Below are 20,116 nucleotides of genomic sequence, written 5' to 3' on the forward strand. Positions count from 1 at the left end.
ACATATGCATGTGTCTGTTTCTATCTGCTGCCCTCTGCCCAGGCTCATTTCAGAAACAAAGCATTCCTTTGTGCCTTCCATGTACAGGAAGTCTGTGGTGCAGCAGGAGTCACCGATCTCATTACAAAGTTCTCAGAATCTCGGCATGATTCATTTGTCTGAAAATGTTGGTCTTGCTGAGCCTTCTGAGACCTGCGGGCTTGAAGGTAGGCTGCTGTTTAGCCAGGCTTTATCTCCTCTCCTATTTACACACATTTTTAGTTGCTCAGGTTGTTTTATTTCGTGTTGATATTCATAGTTCTTTGTATCGCAACAGCATTTGGCTATTCACAAGAACAAGGATCTCCTCAGGGAAGGCCGTTGTGCTTATATTTGCCTTATCACTACTCCCCCCCACCCCACCCCCACCCCCACCCCCTTTGTAGGGAGTTTCTCAAAGATTTTAATTGAAAGCCTCAATGATTTACTCACATTATGCACATAAACCAGCTCTCTTCAAGAGAACCTCTGGTGTCTTAGAGATGTTGCAGAGGCTTTGATCAACTGATAGCAGTGTAGACCATATATTGCCCCTCCCAACAGCATCATCTACTCCTAAAATATTTTGTCTTGCATAAGTCTGCCATGAAATTTAAATAATTCTTTTTATTTAGAGAAGCAAAGCAATATTTTTGGAAGCTTGTGAAACTTTGAAATGGAATATCTTTCTTACTAACAGAATTGATATTTTTCCCTCCAAAATAGTCAAGAACTTTAATAAGACTAAGATATTATGTTTTTTAAGGAAATCAGGAATTATAGTAATGAATCACTAAAGCTACTTTGTATTGTAGCAGCACTGAAAAGACATTGGACAGTTTTGAATTACTGAAGGATATAGTTGTCTTTGGGAAATATTTGTAAATTTAATTATTTTCAAAATTACCTCTATTTAGCACCACATGTAACAGTTCTCTCTAGATAAACGTGCTTTCATATAGAATGGATGTATTATCCCAGATCATAGACTTCCGATGTCTATTATATTTTGCAATAATGACTGTGAGCACATGAAATGGTAAATATTGAAATTAGTAGAAAAATAATTTAAATCAGCAATGTTCACAGGTAACAGTCTTCAGCACAACATGGATTTGAGGGACAGCATTTCAGAAGAGCGATGAGGGAAACTTAACATCATTCTGTGAAGCCCAGGTAGTTTTGCAAGCCTGTAAGAATTCTTCCATGTTTTGAACACTGGCGTAGAGGAGAACATCCATGCCCGTCAGTCCCACCAAACAGCTTCTCTCTAACTTCATCGAATGGCACATGAAAATCAGTCAGGTTTTAGCAGTACCATTGCAAGGCTGTTCCAAAGCAGAAGAGCTTCAGACTCTTAATTCTTATATAGAATTTGTCCACCCCTCTGCCAGTGTGATTTTAAGTAGTTCTTTTCCCTCCCTCATGGATCCATGAACAACATGCATATTCTGTCCCATCCTTCATGTTGCTGGCCTAAATGTACACATGCCTTTAATCTCTTCTTACAGGATAGCCATTCCAAAGAAGAGACATGTTCTCTCCAATAGCTTTCTGTGATACCTTCATTCAAAAGTGTTTTCCTGTGGTAGAGAACACCCTGTTTGCAAACAAAATTCTCCCATTTCTTTAGTATTTGTTTGTAAGAATGTGGAAGGTAGATACCTGTTCAATGTAATGCATTGTTTTACTGACTTTCTGGTAATATTTTTTTGTTTGTTTGTTTATATGATGGTAGGAATCTCTTCCATCACACTTTCCATTTCCACACAGTCTGTTTCACATGTAACCTGCTATGTGCCTCATGCCTTCCTGTGCACAGCTAGCGAGGAATGTCACAGCCTTTCTTAAAAGCCATGAGAACATGCCCAAACGATGCAAATGAACTAGGAGATCTTCCATATTTAAGTGCTTTAATAAAATCCCTAAGGTAGAGGAAGATGTGCTCTGAAATTTATCTCTGTATTGCACCTTTTCCTTCCATTCTGGTGTATTCTTGACCTTCTGGATTAAGCCCACTTTCTTTAGGAGAAAGAAAAGCAAACCAACATAACAGATTTTTATTACCCATCTTATGAGCGAAGAGGATAGTGAATCCTTACCTGTATGACTACCAGATATCCTTGATGTGGCGTATACTAGATACCCAAGGACAAGAAGACCACTAATGGTGTTTTTTCCATATCTGAGTATGCTAACGGCATTTTTCAGCTACAGTATATTTCTAATATCAAAGAGAGGAGTAAATCAAATTAGGCATTCACATTTATAACACACTTTTTTCCTATGGGGTTCTGCACATACTTCCTTTGAAGTATTTTCCACTCATAGATTTTTCAGTACATTTTGATGTGACATGGGAACTGACAGGATACCAAGAGTTTAAGTATTTAAAACCTGGCCAAAAGCCCACAGAAGTCTGAGGGAGTCTTTCCATTGCCTTTCGTGAGTTCCAGATCTGTTCCTTAGTAAACTTCTCTAATGAAACCTGGGATTTTGCATACCGCCTAGTCATGGGTAGATTTTGTTCTTTTTCCTTTCATTTCTCTCTTAGGTTTGTCAACTAGATTTTCTGCCAGCCACCTCCATGTTTTTTCTTGTTTTACGATATGAAAGAGCTCCTGTGTTGGAAACCCAGGTCTCTGAAGTTCATACCAAGAATCAACTCACCTTAGTTTCTGAGGCAGAAGCATACACATGATGGTGCCTTTGACAAGCAAAAGGTTAAGGTTGCTGCAGAGGTGAGGACATGCAGAACTAGGAAAGTAAATAGGTACATGCTAAATTACTGAAGTTATGCATCTGAGCCAACCAGTTTAATGGTCAAGCCAAAAAAACATTGCAGAAACTTCTTAAGTATAGCGCAGGAAGGATCCTTGGTCAAGACTCCATTACAAGCAATTTCCCAGGGTAGGCTGAGGTCTGGAGGGTAAGAAACTGATCTCACGGGTACACGGCAGGTTTGAGCTCAAAGGACTTCTCTTCCTGGATGTGCCCCTTGGTTCTTTGTGCTTCTGTCTCAGCTTTGCCCTGCTTGCCCAGGCCAGATTGACTAGGGGGGCAGCAGCCTTTGCTGGGAGGCCTGTTGAACCCCCGGAGAGCTCCTGAGCAACCACCCCTGAAAACAGCTGTCCTGAGAATGGTTTGGTAGAAACTTTCCAACTCCATACCTGAGAAGGAAACAAAACACAAATGACTTGTGTTAGTTTTTAATTACAGAAAGTTTGAAGCACTTGTTTATGTATATAGGCATGTATTTATGTAGACAGATATTGTTTACCTTCTTTCTTTCTCATAAAAGATTCTGGATATTTTCTTTCCATTTTTCTGAAAATCAAAACAAATAATCATGAAAGCTGTTCCTCTTTCCTTGTACCAATATCAGAGATTAAAAACTGTGACAAAACTGGAAAATAAAAAGGCGACGATTTCCGTTTAAAATATGTGAAGCCAGAAAAGACAGCTAAACAAGGGACGGGAAGGACCTTTTATAGGAAAGACCTGCAGTAGCCTTAAAAAAAATCAGTCTTGATTTTAGGGCAGGAAGTATTCTGTCCTCTCTCAATTGTCATCTGAAAATTTCAGAACATTTATTCTTCTGGTTGGCATAGAAGTAGGAGAAATAAAGGAAGGTTCCTGTATTTCTAACAATATATGCAATATACTGCTTCTAGGTTTTCCAGGTTGCAAATCACTGAAGTCTATGGAAAATCAATTTATGTTGTTTTGTGGAAGATAATTCTAAAAACCATTTGTTCTCTCTTTCTTGGACTGTGTACATTTGAACTCATAGTAAGTCAGACAACAAATGAAATATGAGAAATATCAGTAGAATATTCTAAAATTGCACAGTATTTCCAGTTTTTCTGTGAACTTCAACATATTCTGAATATATAATACCATGATAGTAGGGGATTTACAGGCATTCATTTGGCAAGGTCTGTTTGCAGCTTTCTACTTTTGGTAGCGTGCTGTCCTAAACTTATTCATATAAAACTTTCATGTCACCTTCATGTATCACTTTATCACTCATATATTAGTTATGATGATAAATGAGTGAAATGTCAGTACACCTGGTAGTGGAAAGAGACATTCAGGAAAAAAATATAAAGCAGTTAAACTTAGTTTTTTGAAGTTAGCAGAAACAACAGGAACTAACAGCAAGTCACCCATTAATTCCATGCCTGGACACAAAAAATCAAACTTTATGGGAGAGGAAACTGCATATTGTTTACCAGGGAGACATGTGACTGACAAGAAAAGGTAGCGAGTGCTGTGGAGTCTCCATCCTTGGAGATACCCAAAAGCTGCCAGGACAGTCCTGGGCAAGCAGCTATAGGTGGCCCTGCTTGAGTGTGGGTGGTTGGACCAGATGACCTTCAGAGGTCACTTCTCACCTCAGCTGTTCTGTGACTCTGTGAATATCTAAAAGAAAAGCAAAAAGGCAGTAGGCGCTGCTCCCAGAGCTGGTACCAGAGCAGTCAACTTCCGTGTTTTCACCAGGAGTGCTACCAAAACCCCCAGTAGTAGCTCTGTAGAGCTGGGAAGGTCCATCTTCAGTCACAATACAACAAAGTGCTTCCATGTCCACCTCCACCAGTTACTCTCTGCACAACCTTGTAACTCCCTTAATGTTTTTGCCCTCCACTTTCCACATCTGTAGTGAGTGCTGGCTGACTTGAGAAATGCTTTAAAATCCGTAGCTGAAAAATGCTGCTACTGCTGTACTTATTATTGCTTGTACAGTATATCTGACAGCTGTCCAGGGCAAAGCAGGAGGCTCTGCAATAAAAGAGAGAATTAAAGAAAGCATGGAAAAATTGTTCAGAAGAGCCCATACGGCTTTGTGAAGGGGCCTCATGCCGCACAGACCTATCAAATCTCTTTAGAGCAATCTGACTGTGAGATAGGTATAATTTTGTCAGGATACCTCCTTGTGTTTTTAAAGAGCTTTTGGCAAGGTTCCTTATCAAAGGTTCTTATGAAGCTAATTTGACATTGATTAATAACTGGTTAGTACGTAGAGAAAGAAGGGTAAGACTAGTGGCCAGCCTTACAGCGGTCAAGTTCATGGGTGGGGTGCTACAGTGATTTGCAGTAAGATCAGTGCTTTGCAATATCATCCTGAGATCTGAAAGCATGGGCAGCTAGTGAATTGACAAATGTTTGCTTGTGTTATATAAAATTAGGCAGGATAATAAAAACTAAAGCTGGTTGTAAAGAATTAAAGTAAGGCTTCATTGATGAGCACTAAAATGGTTAGTAAAATTCTATGTCGATAAATGTGATGTACCTGAGAAAAATAACTTCATTTGCATAATTATGAACTCTAAATGAGCAATTACAACTCCAGAGGGAGAGGGGGGAATCACTGTGGTCAGCTCCATGAAAACATCAGCTTGATAGTCAGCAGGGGTCAAAATCAAAATAGAACAGTAGGGGAAAAGGAATTGATGGAAAAAGCTAGAAATTATCTCACTGTGTGCCTCCAGTGGCACCCCACATCTTCAAAGCCATGTGCAATTTACATTCTCTTAGCTATATCCAAGTACAGTAGAAGTGGTATTCCCATTTCACAAGGGATGGATAATGCTCATTCCCTGGGCAAGATGTCATTCTGTGGATTTACTACAGTGAAAGGTTTCCCTAAAGCAGTCGGAGGTGATAACAGGCAAAACAAAACAAAACAAAACAAAACAAAACAAAACAAATCAAAACAAAACAAAACAAAACAAATCAAAACCAAAACAAATCAAAACCAAACCAAAACAAAACAAAACAAAACCAAAACAAAACCAAAACCAAAACAAAACAAAGAAGAAAAAACCCTCTTCTGTTTAAAAGAGAGAGGACTGTATATGGAGGAGGAGGCTGTAATAGCTGTATGCGTGTCTCTATGAATAACATGGAGAAGGTGAAAAGCAAGTGATTATGAAATATTTCGCACAGAACAATAACTGAAATCATCACGGAACAGTTTAAAACAAATAAAAATATTTCCCCCAAGGACACACTCCCCAAATTGCCTAATTAAACTGCAGAAACTCATTTGCACGAAATCATGCAGGGATTAAAATGGAGAATATCCATCACCATATATTAAAATATTTACTTGAATTGAATCATAAAATCATAGAATCATGGAATCATTTAGTTAGAAAAGACTTTTAAGATCATCAAGTCCAAGCATTAATTCAGGACTGCCAAGTCCATCACCAAATCATGTTCCTAAGTGCCACATCTACATGGTTTTTGAACACCTCCAGGGATTGTGATTCCACCACCTTCCTGGGAAGCCTATTCTAATGCTTTCCCACCCTTTCAGTGAATAAAGTTGTCTTAATATCCAATCTAAGCCTTCCTCATTGTAACCTGAGGCCATTTCCTCTTACCCTGTTACTTATCCTAACCTGGGAGAAGAAAACGACATTCTCTAGTACTGAAATTCTGAAGACACTGATCGCAATAATCTGGATCACTATTTCCCTTTGTCATACATTTCCCCTCTCATGTCAGATACAAGTCTCAATTGGTAGGAAAACTTTTAACTAAAGCTTTAATGGCTTGTGTTTTGTACAAAACCTTGACTGATAGTCCTTAGGTGTGTTTTTCCAGACAGACAATTGGACTCTGTACCCAGGTTAACTACAAGGCTGTTTCTAAGTCCTTGTACAAATGAGCTTTTTGCATAGAAATGTTTTGTCAGTACCTCTTGAACAAACACGAACTCCGTGCTCCCACAGATGTCCAAAAAGACCTTGCCATTATGTTCTGACAGTGACTAAACTCATCTGTAAGACAGAAAAGCTGTTGAAGAGCTCAGCTGGGGTGTTGTTTTAACACAAGAAAACAACCTGCCCCAGGGAGCGCTGCTGGAGTCCAAGGTCTGCACAGGCTTACAGAACTGGATCCTGCTCTGGACTCGTGCCCTTAGACACATTTCTTTTTCACTGTTGGGTTTCAGGAAAGCAGCCAGATATTGCCTGTTAGGAGACATGTTGCTTAACAATTTTAAAGTTAAGTAGAATATTATTGCTATTTCAAAAGTAATCCTGCTACAGGAAGTATAATGAGATTGGAAAATATCTTCGGCTAGAGCAACTGCGGTAAACCCAGAAACTAAACAGATAAATTGCTCTTTTAAATGTGGCTAGGTATACAGATTGCCTCCACATTAGCCAAATCATTGAGCAATAAGCTATGCACTAGTAGGTATCTCATGGTTTAATATCATCATGAATATAAATTCCTAAGATGAATTTTTCACCTTTATCTAATCTACTGAGTGATCTCATGAGTGAAGGTGAAGAAACAATCTGCAGTCAACAGGATATTTCAATAATTTCATTATTCCATTTCCTCACCTTCTCCCAGACTCTGACTTTTAGTAACTTCTGCTGAATTAACTGATACAAAAGGCTTGTAAACTTCAGGGCTCTTCATGGGCTATGGCCACTACTGCATTAGATTTATTCATTATACTGTACAATTGATCATCTTGACCAGGTCAGACTGCTTGTGTGTGACCACAGACAGATAAAAAGAGCAAAGCTGAATTTTCTTGAAGGCAGGCATCTGAGTTTGTGGAGCTAGAGAAGTAGAGCCTTGGATTTTATGGAGTGTTTAAAAGCTTTTTTTTTTTTTTTTCTAGAAAAGTCTTTTATGGAATATCATAACTAGGGGAAAAAAAGAAGAAGCTATTGTATTAGTATAGGCTGGTATCAGATTAAAATTTAGTTGTTGACATATCACATTCCTATAAGGTAGTCACAAATGGCATGTGCATGCAAAATCCTAGCTGTGTGAAGAGCAAAATAGATCGCCATTACTGATCCCTTCAGGGGAAAAGTTACAGACAAAAGGTTCCATGTCAGATAAAAAGCCACTATCTTTTTCCAAGGAGAAAGGATAAAGAAAATGAAATGAGGTCAGATCAACTGATGTGAGCAAGAAAAGGTAAAAGACCTCTTTTGAGCCAGAAGGGTTAAAATGACGTTCATGATGATTGTGTCTGTCACAAGGCTTTTGCCAAATCACATAAACTGCACATGAGGTATCCAGACCCACCTTCACCTATCTGTTGTGGAACAGCTCAGTCTTTCCACATAAAATAAGCGGTCTGTCCACTTGTAGGAGTACCTGCAATTCACTGAGGTATCCTTTTCAAGACAAAACATGAGACCCAGGCCCTCCATCACTACAGTATACAATAAAGCAATGAATCCTGTTCCTCTTTTAACCTCACTTTTTAACCTCCAAAACAGGCTAAATGCCTCTCCCTCCCAGTCCCACCTAGTAGCCTTCCCTTTGCCCTGAACCAAACTCACCCCTTCCCCTGAATGAAAGAGCAGTGTAATCAACCGTATCACACACAAACCATTGGAAACATGCTGTTCAAACACACAAACAGAATAAAGGCAAATAACTGTTTCCCTCCGTGAAACATTCAGTAAAGAGAACAATTAGTGAGCATCATCCAAATGGGTTCTCCCTGTAAAATGTGAGTAACTTCAAGAGCAAAATTCTAGTTTCAGAGGTGGAAGATGGACTGATGGCATGGATTTCAGAGAAGGCAGGGCTTTTCTGAGTTCTTAAAAGGCAAATGTGTGTATATGGGCTGAGAATTCTGTAGCTTTGAATTTCAGAAAAAGAACATGTTTTTTAAATTACTGGTTTCCAGGTATCCACCTTGACACGCCCAAAAGAGGTCTGATTTTGAGAACAGGAATGATTTTCTGCATGTTTTCTACCGTTCTGTCCTTTCTTACCTCTCCCAGCAAGTACCAAGTACCTCCCTGCAAGTATCCCCACAATCTAACTAGTTATTTTTTTAAGAATTTCATGAAATGTAAATGCCCTGAACTGTATCATTCCATATGAATCATTTAGGCCCTCCATCATATCATTTCACATGTGCTTTTTGAAGCAAAAATACTCTAAGAAGGCAGAAACAAACTGATATTGAATGTTAAGGGAGGTACAATGACCCCAATTTGCCACTTCAACCTGACAAACAAAAGCATTGCATTTTCTATCAGGCAGATATACCAGGTTTTTCCTCTGCAGTAGGACAGCCTCGTGTTGCCTGAACAGATGAGTGGGGAGGGTTCACCCCACTGAACGTTGCCAGTGACAGTCTCCTTGCAGAAACAGAGACAGGTTTGTGTGCAGCGGGGACCCGACGAACAAGAATAACCTCTAGTTCAGAATGGGAAAGGTAGAAACTGGCCGTTTGCTTTCTCTATCTGGCTTAAAGAGGTACCTAAGGAAAAGTAAAGCCTACCCTGCATTTTAAAACCTGTTCTTAATAAACCTCACAGTTTGTGGAAATGAGTTGGATTATGAATTTCAAAAAACGGATTGGTTTTGGTAAACTCACTGTATACTCCTTAGTTTGATCAATTCACTAAATAGTATCAACAATGACTTTTCCAAGACACCATCTATATAATATTCCTTTGCTTTCTGACTTCAATAATAACTGACAAATTCTGAGTTTCTTAATAATTTTATTGTCTATTCATAAAAAGACAGGCAAGAGAAAACCTATTAAGGTATTTATTCATTTTCTTCCTTTTGCCTGAAATGCTTTTTCGCTTTCAATTTAATTTCTGGGGAATGCTGACTCTTTAGTGCAGAAAGACTGTAGTTTTGGTCACAGTACTCTATTTGCACTTGAAAAGGAATTTGTACAACAAAATTTTCTGGTTGGGGCCATGGCCTCTGGAATTTAAAAGCCTTCTTTGCAAATTTAATTTGAATTAAATTAATAGATGTGAAAGATTTTTGCATGACACATTTGTGATCTGCTGGTAGCTCATGACAGAAGCTGGTTGTAGTGAAAAACTACGTTCTTAAAAGAGACAGGCAGAGTGTTTCTGCCTTCTTGATTTCCCCTCCCTCTCCTGTTCTTCAAAAAGTGTACAGGTTGGTGGAAAAAGCTCATTAAAATTTCAAAAGTGGATAGTCAATAAATCATACAATCCTAATGCTTTGAAAAGGAATTATTTTCACGCTTTTATTTTGCAAAGTGTTCCTTCTTCAGCCCTCCTCAGCAGCTGTTTTGCTGGGACAGGCCCAGAAAAAGAGAAATGAAAAGGAGGAGCAGTCCACCTCCTTCCCTCTCCTGACTGGGCTTGTCCAGGATCATGGCAGCCCCATCTGGCCAACCCCACCAGCTGCTCAGCCAAGCCACACCATTGTTTTAGCGTCTGTGGAAGCTCCAGCCTCCTAGTGCAGTGGCTGTACTACCCAGGCTCCCGCCTCCTACACCTTTGTGTAGACGTAACCTACTTTACTAAGGTTTCTCCGAGCAATTAACATTTTCCTGTCAGAGCCCTGCCAGCGCCCTGTACCTTATCCGTTCATACAGGTACATAAAGATACCCGCTTCCCATGTTAATGAGCAGTTTGTGGAGGGGAGAACTGAGAACACCGCAGTCCCATTTGGCTGCTTGCATACAAAACTAAGAGTCTGTTCTATCACCCACACCCCTTCCACTTATTTGATTTTTTCCTAAAGTGGGTTTGGATGAGGACACGCTGCAGAGCAGAAGATTTGCTCTTTGTGCTCTTGCAGGGACTGCTGCCTTGTGAATTTTATTATTTACTAAGAAAAAAACATGATCTGTAACGTGAGAAAATAGGCCTTGTGGAAAATATTGATACAGCCTGGCCTAACTTTGAAGACTGGTCACAAGGAAAGAAAGAAAATAATCCACGATAGTGGAGTTATTTCTGCATAAGTCTAAAAGAAATTAAAAGACACTACGGATTTGGACAGTGCTAGATTCAGCATCTTAACTCTTTCATTGTTATATGAAAGTGGCAAAATTTTACAGGTGTTCTTTACATTAAAATGGAATGAGCAAGTTTCAGATGCTTGCAAAATACCGGCAGGCAATATACCGTATTTTGATATTTTCTCAGAAAGGTTATCTTTTATTAAAAATAAATAAATCATGCTCCTAGTCCTTATAGTAGGAAAGCAGAGCTTCCACACAAAGCCAACTGCAAATGCGTTTTCCCAGTATCCCAGACAAAAGTCAGATGAAATAGAAGTTTGATGATGGAGATTCATTGTAACAATATGCATTTACTCTGGAACATAGTATTTCACAATTCCTAGTTTCAGCAATTTCTTCCATTTCTTCCAGCACAGGTTGGGCTTTGGTGATGAACCAGCATCCTACCTCAATCCGATACTTGACTACAACCAGAAAGGGAACAGAAATGCAGTAGTAAAACAATTTCTTTTTCATCCATTTTTTTCTCTGTTAGTTTGTCATCATTGCTATTTCTATATAAAATATGTAACTTGGTGTCACTAGAGCAGTGTTTTTCCGCCTGTGGCCCAGTGACTGATGGTAGTCCACATAACGGAAAAAAAAAACCCGACAGACATACAGATATTCCTCAAAGTTGGGTGTTATTCACCAGCAGATGAAAAATGGCATCATCTTTTACTATCAATATTTCCAGTTTTATCAGTAAGTATATAACATTTTGGCACCCTTTCCCTGTCCCATCAAATGACAAGGGTTTCTTCTAGAAAGGAAGCCCTTTAAACAGAACAGGCTGCAAAATACCAGCCTGGAGGCAAATCAGAATATAAACCAGGGTGGCAGATTGCTTACAGATACAATAGTAAATGATAGGCCTAAGTATAAAAAGTTTATTATCCAAATTGAAGCATTTACTTTCCCTACTAGTTAACATCTTCCAACATGACAGACTGCCCATAGTTCCTTTCCTCTCACAGATATAGGTGATAAATTGCGTTATTGCTCCACCTTTTCCAGAGACCATTAAGGAAATCAAAGCAAAAGTTTTGCAATTCATCAAATGCTTAAACTGCAGCAGTTAGAGTGGAAGAGGTGGGCATGAGAATCAATATGCTTTTCACTTGTGTAAGCATTTTCATGCACTGTGAAAAGTAGATTGTTAGGAGACTTAATGCTACCATTTTCACCAATCTGTTGCAACTCCAGAATTTAAACCAAGAATAGGCCAAGCTTTAAACTGTGGAGCATGGCACTGTTAAACTTTTATCTACTCTTGCAGCTACCTCACAACTTTCCATTATGCAGAAGGTGGGTTGAGTCACAATAAAATTGAATGAAGCCTGTAGTCTGGTAGTGGTGTGTAATGATTGCCCATTCATCTCAGCACTAGGCCTGAAGAAATCTTAATTTGTTTAACGACGACTTGGAAAAGCCAGCCTTGTCTGTGATCAGACTTGTTTCCTTCAAAAGCCCTAAAAGCCATATATTTAAGGAGCACTCAGTTAAGGTATTTTGTACTTTATGTTAAAAAGCAGCCTCATTTGCTTTGGTTCTTCATCCTGTCACTCCTGTGCCTGTGATGCTGTATAAATGTATGTTAAAATGAGACAACTAAAACATGCAGTACTTTCTTCCCCAGTAGAAGAAATCTTCTGCTTCCCTGAAATTTCAGCCAAGAATATGTAATGTGATCTTTTCAAGGGAAACCCAGAAGCTACTCAACTGTTCATTACCAGGGATGGTCCATAACCCATGACATGTGCCTTGTCTCAGAAACACTTTGCCAGATGATTTTATGAACTCTGTTCTTGGAACTGCAAGGAATAATTAACAGTTCATTGAGGTGTGAAAGAAATATGGCATAAAAGACTACCTCCATCACAAGTCATACCAGTACCCAGTGGCCATTAATTAAAACATTTTAAAATAGCATTTACAATGAAATAGAATGGCTAGAAGTGTGGAAAAGTACCGTGGTCACACTGATGCCTCAGTCTCATTTCCTGGTGGGATGTAGGCATGTACATCTCTGAATCTCTTTGGAGATCAGAAAGCAACCCCCCACCTTCAGACTGGAAAGGAGAAACTTAGTGAAGCCTAAATCTGGGATACTTGAGAAATTTTAGCTAATGCTTCTAAGAGGCTTTGAGAACTGCTATAAATGGATAACTAACTTCCCTGTTGCACTGAGACAACCAGGGTGGAAGCATACAGATAGTCATCTGGGGCAGAAGCAGTGGGGCATGTGGAGGACGATCAGGCTTTTGCAGGGCAACTTAGAGCACTATGGTCTTGTTTGTTCTTCTGCCCAAGACTGCCGCTGTCAGCCAGTGACACAAGAAATATCCTAACGACAGGCATCAGGGATATCAGTAGTCCGCAGCCCTGCTGTGGAAAGGTTATCTATCGATCACTGTCAACTAATATGTGAGTGAGGGTAAAATGAAGTCTGAAAGGGACATTTTGTTTTAACATCTTTCTTATGAGGTAGTGCCTGATGTTGCAATAAGGTAAATCATTATAAGCACTCACAAAATGAAATTCCCAGATTCTGAAGTTTTTTTGTGAGTAGGTGACTTCTTTTATTTTCAGTCACTTGGACAGTACGTTTTTAAAGGCACAAGCAGTGTGTGGATACAGACTAGAGGAAATGGATTTATTATGCACAGACCTGGTACTTGAAACTTCTTTTATTTAGTCTGGATGCTGTGAAATGTAATTACTTACTGTTAAGATGGAGCGTAATGTCCAACACAAAAGCACTAGAGAAAAGTTGCAGACGCTTCTGTTGGTTAAACCCTTTGAAAATGCACTTGAGGATATATTAATGAAGTCAGAACAGTCCAATATTTGTTAAAGGATTTTTTTGGCCTTGTTTATCTTTTGCAAATGAAGCAAAGGCACATTATGATCACACATTAACTGTTACCTCTGCAAGGTTTAAGTAAAAGCATTTGCTTGTGCTAAGTGTTGTCTCATCTGCAAATATTGGACTAATGAGCAGCTTTCATGATAGTACAGTGACATAATTGAAAGGATTAATCATGCACTTGCTCCAATTTCAAGATAGATTAAGTCTGAGCTGTAGTGGAAGCAACATTGAAATTCATGAAGTACGTACTGTAACTGTGTGAAAGGTTTGAGGAACAGTTGCAGAAAGCTAGCTGTTTAAGAAAATTATAAGCTAGAAGCTGGGAGGTTGTAAGTTTTGGCAACTCAGTAGCATCCCTTTTGAAGGCTACAACTTTAGTAGTGCTTCATAGTGCACGCTGGCTTTAAAAGTGGGTAACCCTTTTATGTTGGCAGACTTCTACGGGAACTGCACAGTCTGCACCTAAAGTTACACCAATATTGACAGAAAATGTGATGTACTGCTTCTAAAAGTTGCCTTTTAATAGGAAAAAGGGAATTTGACTTTAAACACCTGTTGTTAATAGAAGCGACAGCAAAGGAAGGCGGTAACGGGCCAACCTATGGGAGTCTCGCTGGACCATGTTAAGAATGAGTGCAACATGTAGGGTGGAAAGGAGCAGTCCGAAATCAGCTTTGATTCCAACAGTTGTTTATTAGGGGAGAAAAAAAGGAGACACTTCATAGGTTTTTAAAGTCAGTGCTGTGTCTTCTAGGTGATTACTTTTCTGACAGACATGTACAAGAACTGGAAGAAAACAGTCACTCTGGTGACAGCCAGAAGAGCTTTGGCTCTCTTAACTAAAATCCTCCAGAAAAATAGATGGCTCTGAAAGGCTGGATCTACATCAGCCAGCAGCTGTGTTTTGTTAATAATAATGGTATTTTCACAGCTCTGTGCTATACACAGCTTGCAGTCATGAGGTGGTTTCCACTTCTAAACACCATGCTTGGAAGACCGCTAATGTTTTGGGCATTTTTGATGACAGACGTCTATAGCTACTATGTCAAATGGCTGCCCACTTCACTGCTTAGTCAGTATTACCAAGTCTATAAACCCTTTCTGTAGTCCATCATGCACTGACTGTTTCCTTACACAGAGAAGGACAACTTCACTGTTTTCTCATAGAGATACTTTTTGCCTTTCAGATATTTTACTAAAAGAAATAACATTTTTAAAGGTATATGGAATATACATCTACTTCTTAAAGAGAACACTCCCTCAAGGAACTTTTCTTACATGTTTTGCCTTCTCTTTTAGTAGCTATAGTAAGTCACTGTCCACTGAGGGTATTCCCTGGCACTGTTAGTCCACAGTTTAGTTACTGAGCAGTAAAGTTTGACTTATTGCTAGTAACTAAAAAGCAAAACATTCAACATCACTTGAACTAGAAATGACAAGATAAACACAGAGATTTAATTCATGTGACTGTGAATTTGAATTCCCATTTTGTGCAGACTTTCTGCAGTACAGGCCTGCAGTCAGCCAACTGGAGAACCCTCACCTTGCTGTCTCATTCCTGGCCCACATTCACAGCTATGAGATTCACTGCAGGGCTGAGGTGTGAGATACTGTGACTGATGTGGATACTGCAGTGAATTTCTCCATCTCCTGCCACAGTGTTGAATTTGGTGAAAATTAATGAAAAAATGCTACCAGCAGAATCATTAGAAAACCACAAACCAAACCAAACCCCAAAGCAAAACAGCTTTCAGTGTGTAAAAACCACCAAGAATTAAGAATAATATGCTATAATACAGTTTATAATATCCGGATGTCAAAGGATTTACCACACCTTGAAGTCTATGGAAACGTACAGGCAGAAGTAGCTTTCTTCTCTTCCTATGTCACCACCAGTTGTGATACAAGAAGTGAGAAACTTCTTTTAAGCTAGAAGTGTTCCAGGCAAAGCAGGTTTGAGTAGTACATAGCTTATAATTTGCAGCTTTAAGCAAGTTGTAATATATACTATTAACCAAAGTAATTGTTACGAGAGATAACGGAAAAAAAAAAAAAAAAACAACCCATAAAAAAAGGCCAGAGAACAATGATTTTTCAAACTCAGCAAGTTATGAAATTAAATCAGGGTTGGTCACACACCACATAGCTCTGTCATTAAAGACAACTGAAGTGACAGTGCTGACGGCTCTAGCATGAAAAAAGTTTCTTGTTAACACAGATTTCATACTCTGGCCAATGCACTATGTCAGCGGAGTAAAAACTACTGTTGGATATCCAAGATATGCTATGAGATAGATCTGGGGTCTATAGCTTTATAAACTCTGTGTCAATGATCTCTGAAGAACTTGTCCAAGGGCCCTGTAACTGGTGTAAATCTGCCTTTTTCTTTGATTGCAGGAGTGTGCTGATACAAATGAGCAAGAGCAGAAAATGGGGGCCATAACACTGATGAGATGAAAACTGCTTGCCTAAACGATGAAAACCCTGAAAGCTGCTCTCCTATAACAGAGAAGATGAAGAGGTCTATGGAGTCATTTTCCTGACCTCCTCTATAATCTTTGCAGACATATATGAATTAAGATTTGGTGTACCCTGTGTCAGCTCTTACAATACACTTCATTTGACCAAGGAATGGTGTCATGCAGCTCTCATTTAAGTTGGTAGAGGAATCAAGATAAAATCCTGGAGGTCCAGACAGAAGACATCATGCAGCATTAGAAGGTGGCTAGATGCAGAGCAATTAATTAGCTTTTATCTAGCCACACTTCTGATAATTTCCTTGTTTTCAGCACTGGCATGTAAGCACTTATTAAACCAGTGTACCACATGGCATAAATATTAAAAAAACCCATGTGTACTAGCCCAGCCCTCCAGAAATGTAGCTGGCAGAATTACTTAAAGATGTAATACACTGGTGGGGAGGGTGGGTGGAATCTGTAATAACGTATGAAGAGCTGTTGGCAAGTAAATGAGGTTTATGCATATGAAGCTGAAAACTGATCTTGAAAATGGAACAGTTTAACAACTCTGTGTATTTGGTGTTGGTGGCAAGGTTTTGGCAGCCCAGGGGGCTGCACTGGTGGCCTCTGTAGGAGGAGGCCAGGGGCTGCCCTGTGCCAGATTTCCCCTGGCTTTGCAATGGATTCATAACTGATCTCCCTGCCTTTATCTTGACCCAGGAGCTTTTTCATCTCTTCTTTTTCTCCCTTTATCCTGTTAAGGGGTGGGAGTGGGAGTAGGTGAGCGGCTGGGTGGGCATTTGGCAGCCAGCCAAGCTCAATCCACCACACTCTGGTATCAGAAAGTGATAAATATTGAAAAAAATAAGGTACATTCTTACTGAGTTTAGTACTTACATAACATTGTAGGGAAACATTAAAATGCTGTTAGCATTTGACTTCTCTTCCTTCCCCAGAGCCCACTCCTCTCCCTCCTACTGCTTTCAGTGGTAGTTTTCCCTGTATTTTATTTTCAGCTCTCTCTGGAAAGCTGTTAGCAGTTGTACAGACATGATATAATTCACAACCATCAGGGCAAGCCCCAAAACAAAATTGCTAGCTCACCATCTGAATGCTATCCTGTCAATTTGTAGCTGGCTCTTTAGGCTCTTCAGCCTGCTGGGATGTGCTATTAGCTCCACTGCTGGCAGTCTTTTCACAGCATCACTAGCAATCCCACGACCACTTACTGCATGGCAGCATTTCTGCATAAAGCTATATTCTGAATTGAGAAGGGTGGGAGATTTATTGCTATTTTTACATCCAATGGATGAGCCCAAGGAACGAAGAAAGCCAACAAACCTGTGAGAGGTGTCATGACTGGGTTCAGAGAGGAGCATCTGTGGCAGCTGACCAAAATGGCAAGAATTAAACCAACCATCCAGCCATTCCTCAGCCTTCCTCAGCAGCCACGATTCACTACCAACCACCAGGGCTGACAATGCTGTACATTTCTAGATAGGTTGCAGAAAGCATCATGTAGCAATGTCTCTGAACACTTCAGCCCACTGAAATGACCATAGCTGAGTGACTCGAGCAGCCCATCTTTCAAACACCCTCCAGCACTGTCTGCTTTGTTTGTCGTATCATTTTCATGATAACCTGTCAAAACAGGTGAACAATGAATAGGTTAAAATCAGTCCTTGGAACTGGAATGATAGTTATGGCCAGGGGTTTAGTGCTGCTGGGACTGACAGCCAGGCTAGTCTTCCTGCCTTCCTGGCAAACTGAACACACAGGCTGCCATAGCATTTCATCAGACTGAGCCAGTAGCAGTGTCAGGGATACAACCCCACTGTCAAGTAAAACAGTTTTCTGTTGTGGGACCCCTGATGGCTGCCACTTTCTGCACACTCACCAACCAACCAGTAAAGAAGTGACTGCAGGTAACAGCTACATGATTCTTAGGCAACTGCACTTTACTATGATCCCATTTCATCCCTACAGTCAAAGGTGCTCTCCAGGACAGAATGATTTGTGTGCCTGTAGGATACATAGTAGGCTGGGTTTTCCTTATATATGTATATATTTCTTTTCAAAAAGACATAGGTAGTTCCTGAATTTACAAGTCCTTATTAAAAATAATTTTCCTGGCAAGCTGCAAGTTTATTTAATATCCCCTCCTATATTCAGAACAAGATTCAAACCAAGATACCAGATTCTAAAAGTGGTTGTCTAAACTTATGCCATTTATTCCCTGCTAGGCACTCAAATAACTACTTTAATTTTCTAAAGCACTAAATACTTATCAGCTCAAACTAAGCAAATAGCATTAACTTGGTTGCTAAAATGCCAGTGTTTTGAAAAAGGGATCTCTTTGGAAGTGTCTGACTAGAGGCTTAGAAGTCTGTCTCCAAACACACATATTTGTCAGCTCAGACAGTCCATACTTTTGTAATGGAGACAACTATGGATGTGTTGGCTGGATATGCAGTTAAATGAGAAGACTATGCTTAGAAAAAAAAAAAAAAAGATTTTAATCTTAAACTTTCAAACTGACACATGCTGACTGCTATATGAGACTGCGTATAGAAGTTTTTATATATGACTGCTATATGAAAATGAATTTATGAGTTTGTATATATATATGACTGTTACATGAGACTGTTATGTAATGTATGGCCATTGTATGAGACTTATACAAGACTGTTATATGAGACTGAGTTAGCTCCAATAAAGTTCCAAGGACCCTAGTATACCAATAAAACCAATTATCTGATAGAAGTATCTGTTTTCTTTCCAAAGACTTCCTCAGCAATTACAGTTTTAAATAACTTCCTTTTCCTCCTCAGTGATTAGAAAACATCACTAACTGTACAAAACATACCTTTTGGCTATAATTATTTGAACATTGAACCAATCTCCTTCCTGACTCACCCTGTAATTTCTGTCCCCTGGAAATACAATAACAACATATATATGTGTTTTAACCTTAATTGTCTCAAGAGATCTGGGCAAGGACTTGGACTTCAACAGACCAGTCGGGTCTTTGTGCTAAGGTTAAATAGTGGGGCCTCATGAATGTCAAATGAATAATTTTATTTTAATGGAAATAAGGATTAGAATTAAAGTTGCTATGGAAACCCTGGCTCTAATTTTTCTGAGTTTGGAAGTTTTTCCCCTGAAAACATGGGGGAAAGGGTACATCCAAAAAGAAGGAAAAATCACGTGGGAACAAGCTGTAATTCCAGAAGGCTGGGGGCAATTTTTAAAGTGGTTAGTGTGAGTGAAACCTATGGAGAACATAAAACTCACCACATTTGTCCAGTGCACAAGTATGAACACAGCGCTACAGTGCTCCCTTACTGGTCCCCTGGAGGAAGGTTATCATGCCATGACAGCCCTCCAGAGACATCTGGAGCTGCCAAGCTGCTTCCGTGTAAGAGAGGACATTGCAAAACAGCAACACAACCAAAGCATGTTCTGGTTCCTTTCCTCTTCTGCAGAGGAAAACAGGTTGACCTGCATAAGGTGGAACCACAACAGGTATGTTTCTAAAGGAGCTGTACAGCTGGAGTGTCCAACAGGGTCCAGAGGCTCCATGTTGCATGGAACTTCTGTTGCAGCGCTGCTGCAGTTTTCTTCCTGTGCATACTGTTTGGTAGGTAAGGGCCTGAGACATGAGTATGCGAGAGACTGCAGCCTTTCCTTCCCAAGGGCCGCTGCTTCCTTCTCTCAGTTATTGCTCTCATTAACACGTTACAGGAACTTGGCCTCTTTGCAATGTCAGATTTGTATGAAGCCAACCACTGAATTCAAATTGAGGAAGGGAGAGGTACACGTGGCAGTGCACACATGCACACATCTGCTGAGTGCAATCTCAGAAACCTTTTTCTTAAGCATCTGCAAGTTAACATCAGTCAGCCAGACACAGGTATCCTGTATCCCTACCCTGACAGTTCAAAGAAACTGACGTAGAGGGACCTTGGGCTGTAGCTTTTTAC

General features: G+C 39.7%; 1 long non-coding RNA gene across 1 annotated transcript in view; it reads left to right on the top strand.

Annotated features, from left to right (window-relative positions):
* The window catches only part of LOC308059757, a 63,468-nt gene continuing 43,352 nt past the window's right edge, over positions 1-20,116 (top strand). Inside the window, exon 1 of the long non-coding RNA XR_013926390.1 lies at positions 1-20,116. This exon is cut by the window's right edge and continues 20,588 nt beyond it. This is a non-coding gene — a long non-coding RNA (uncharacterized lncRNA).

The sequence above is a fragment of the Falco punctatus genome (assembly GCF_963210335.1).
Source record: "Falco punctatus genome assembly, chromosome: 2".
Lineage (NCBI taxonomy): Eukaryota > Metazoa > Chordata > Aves > Falconiformes > Falconidae > Falco > Falco punctatus.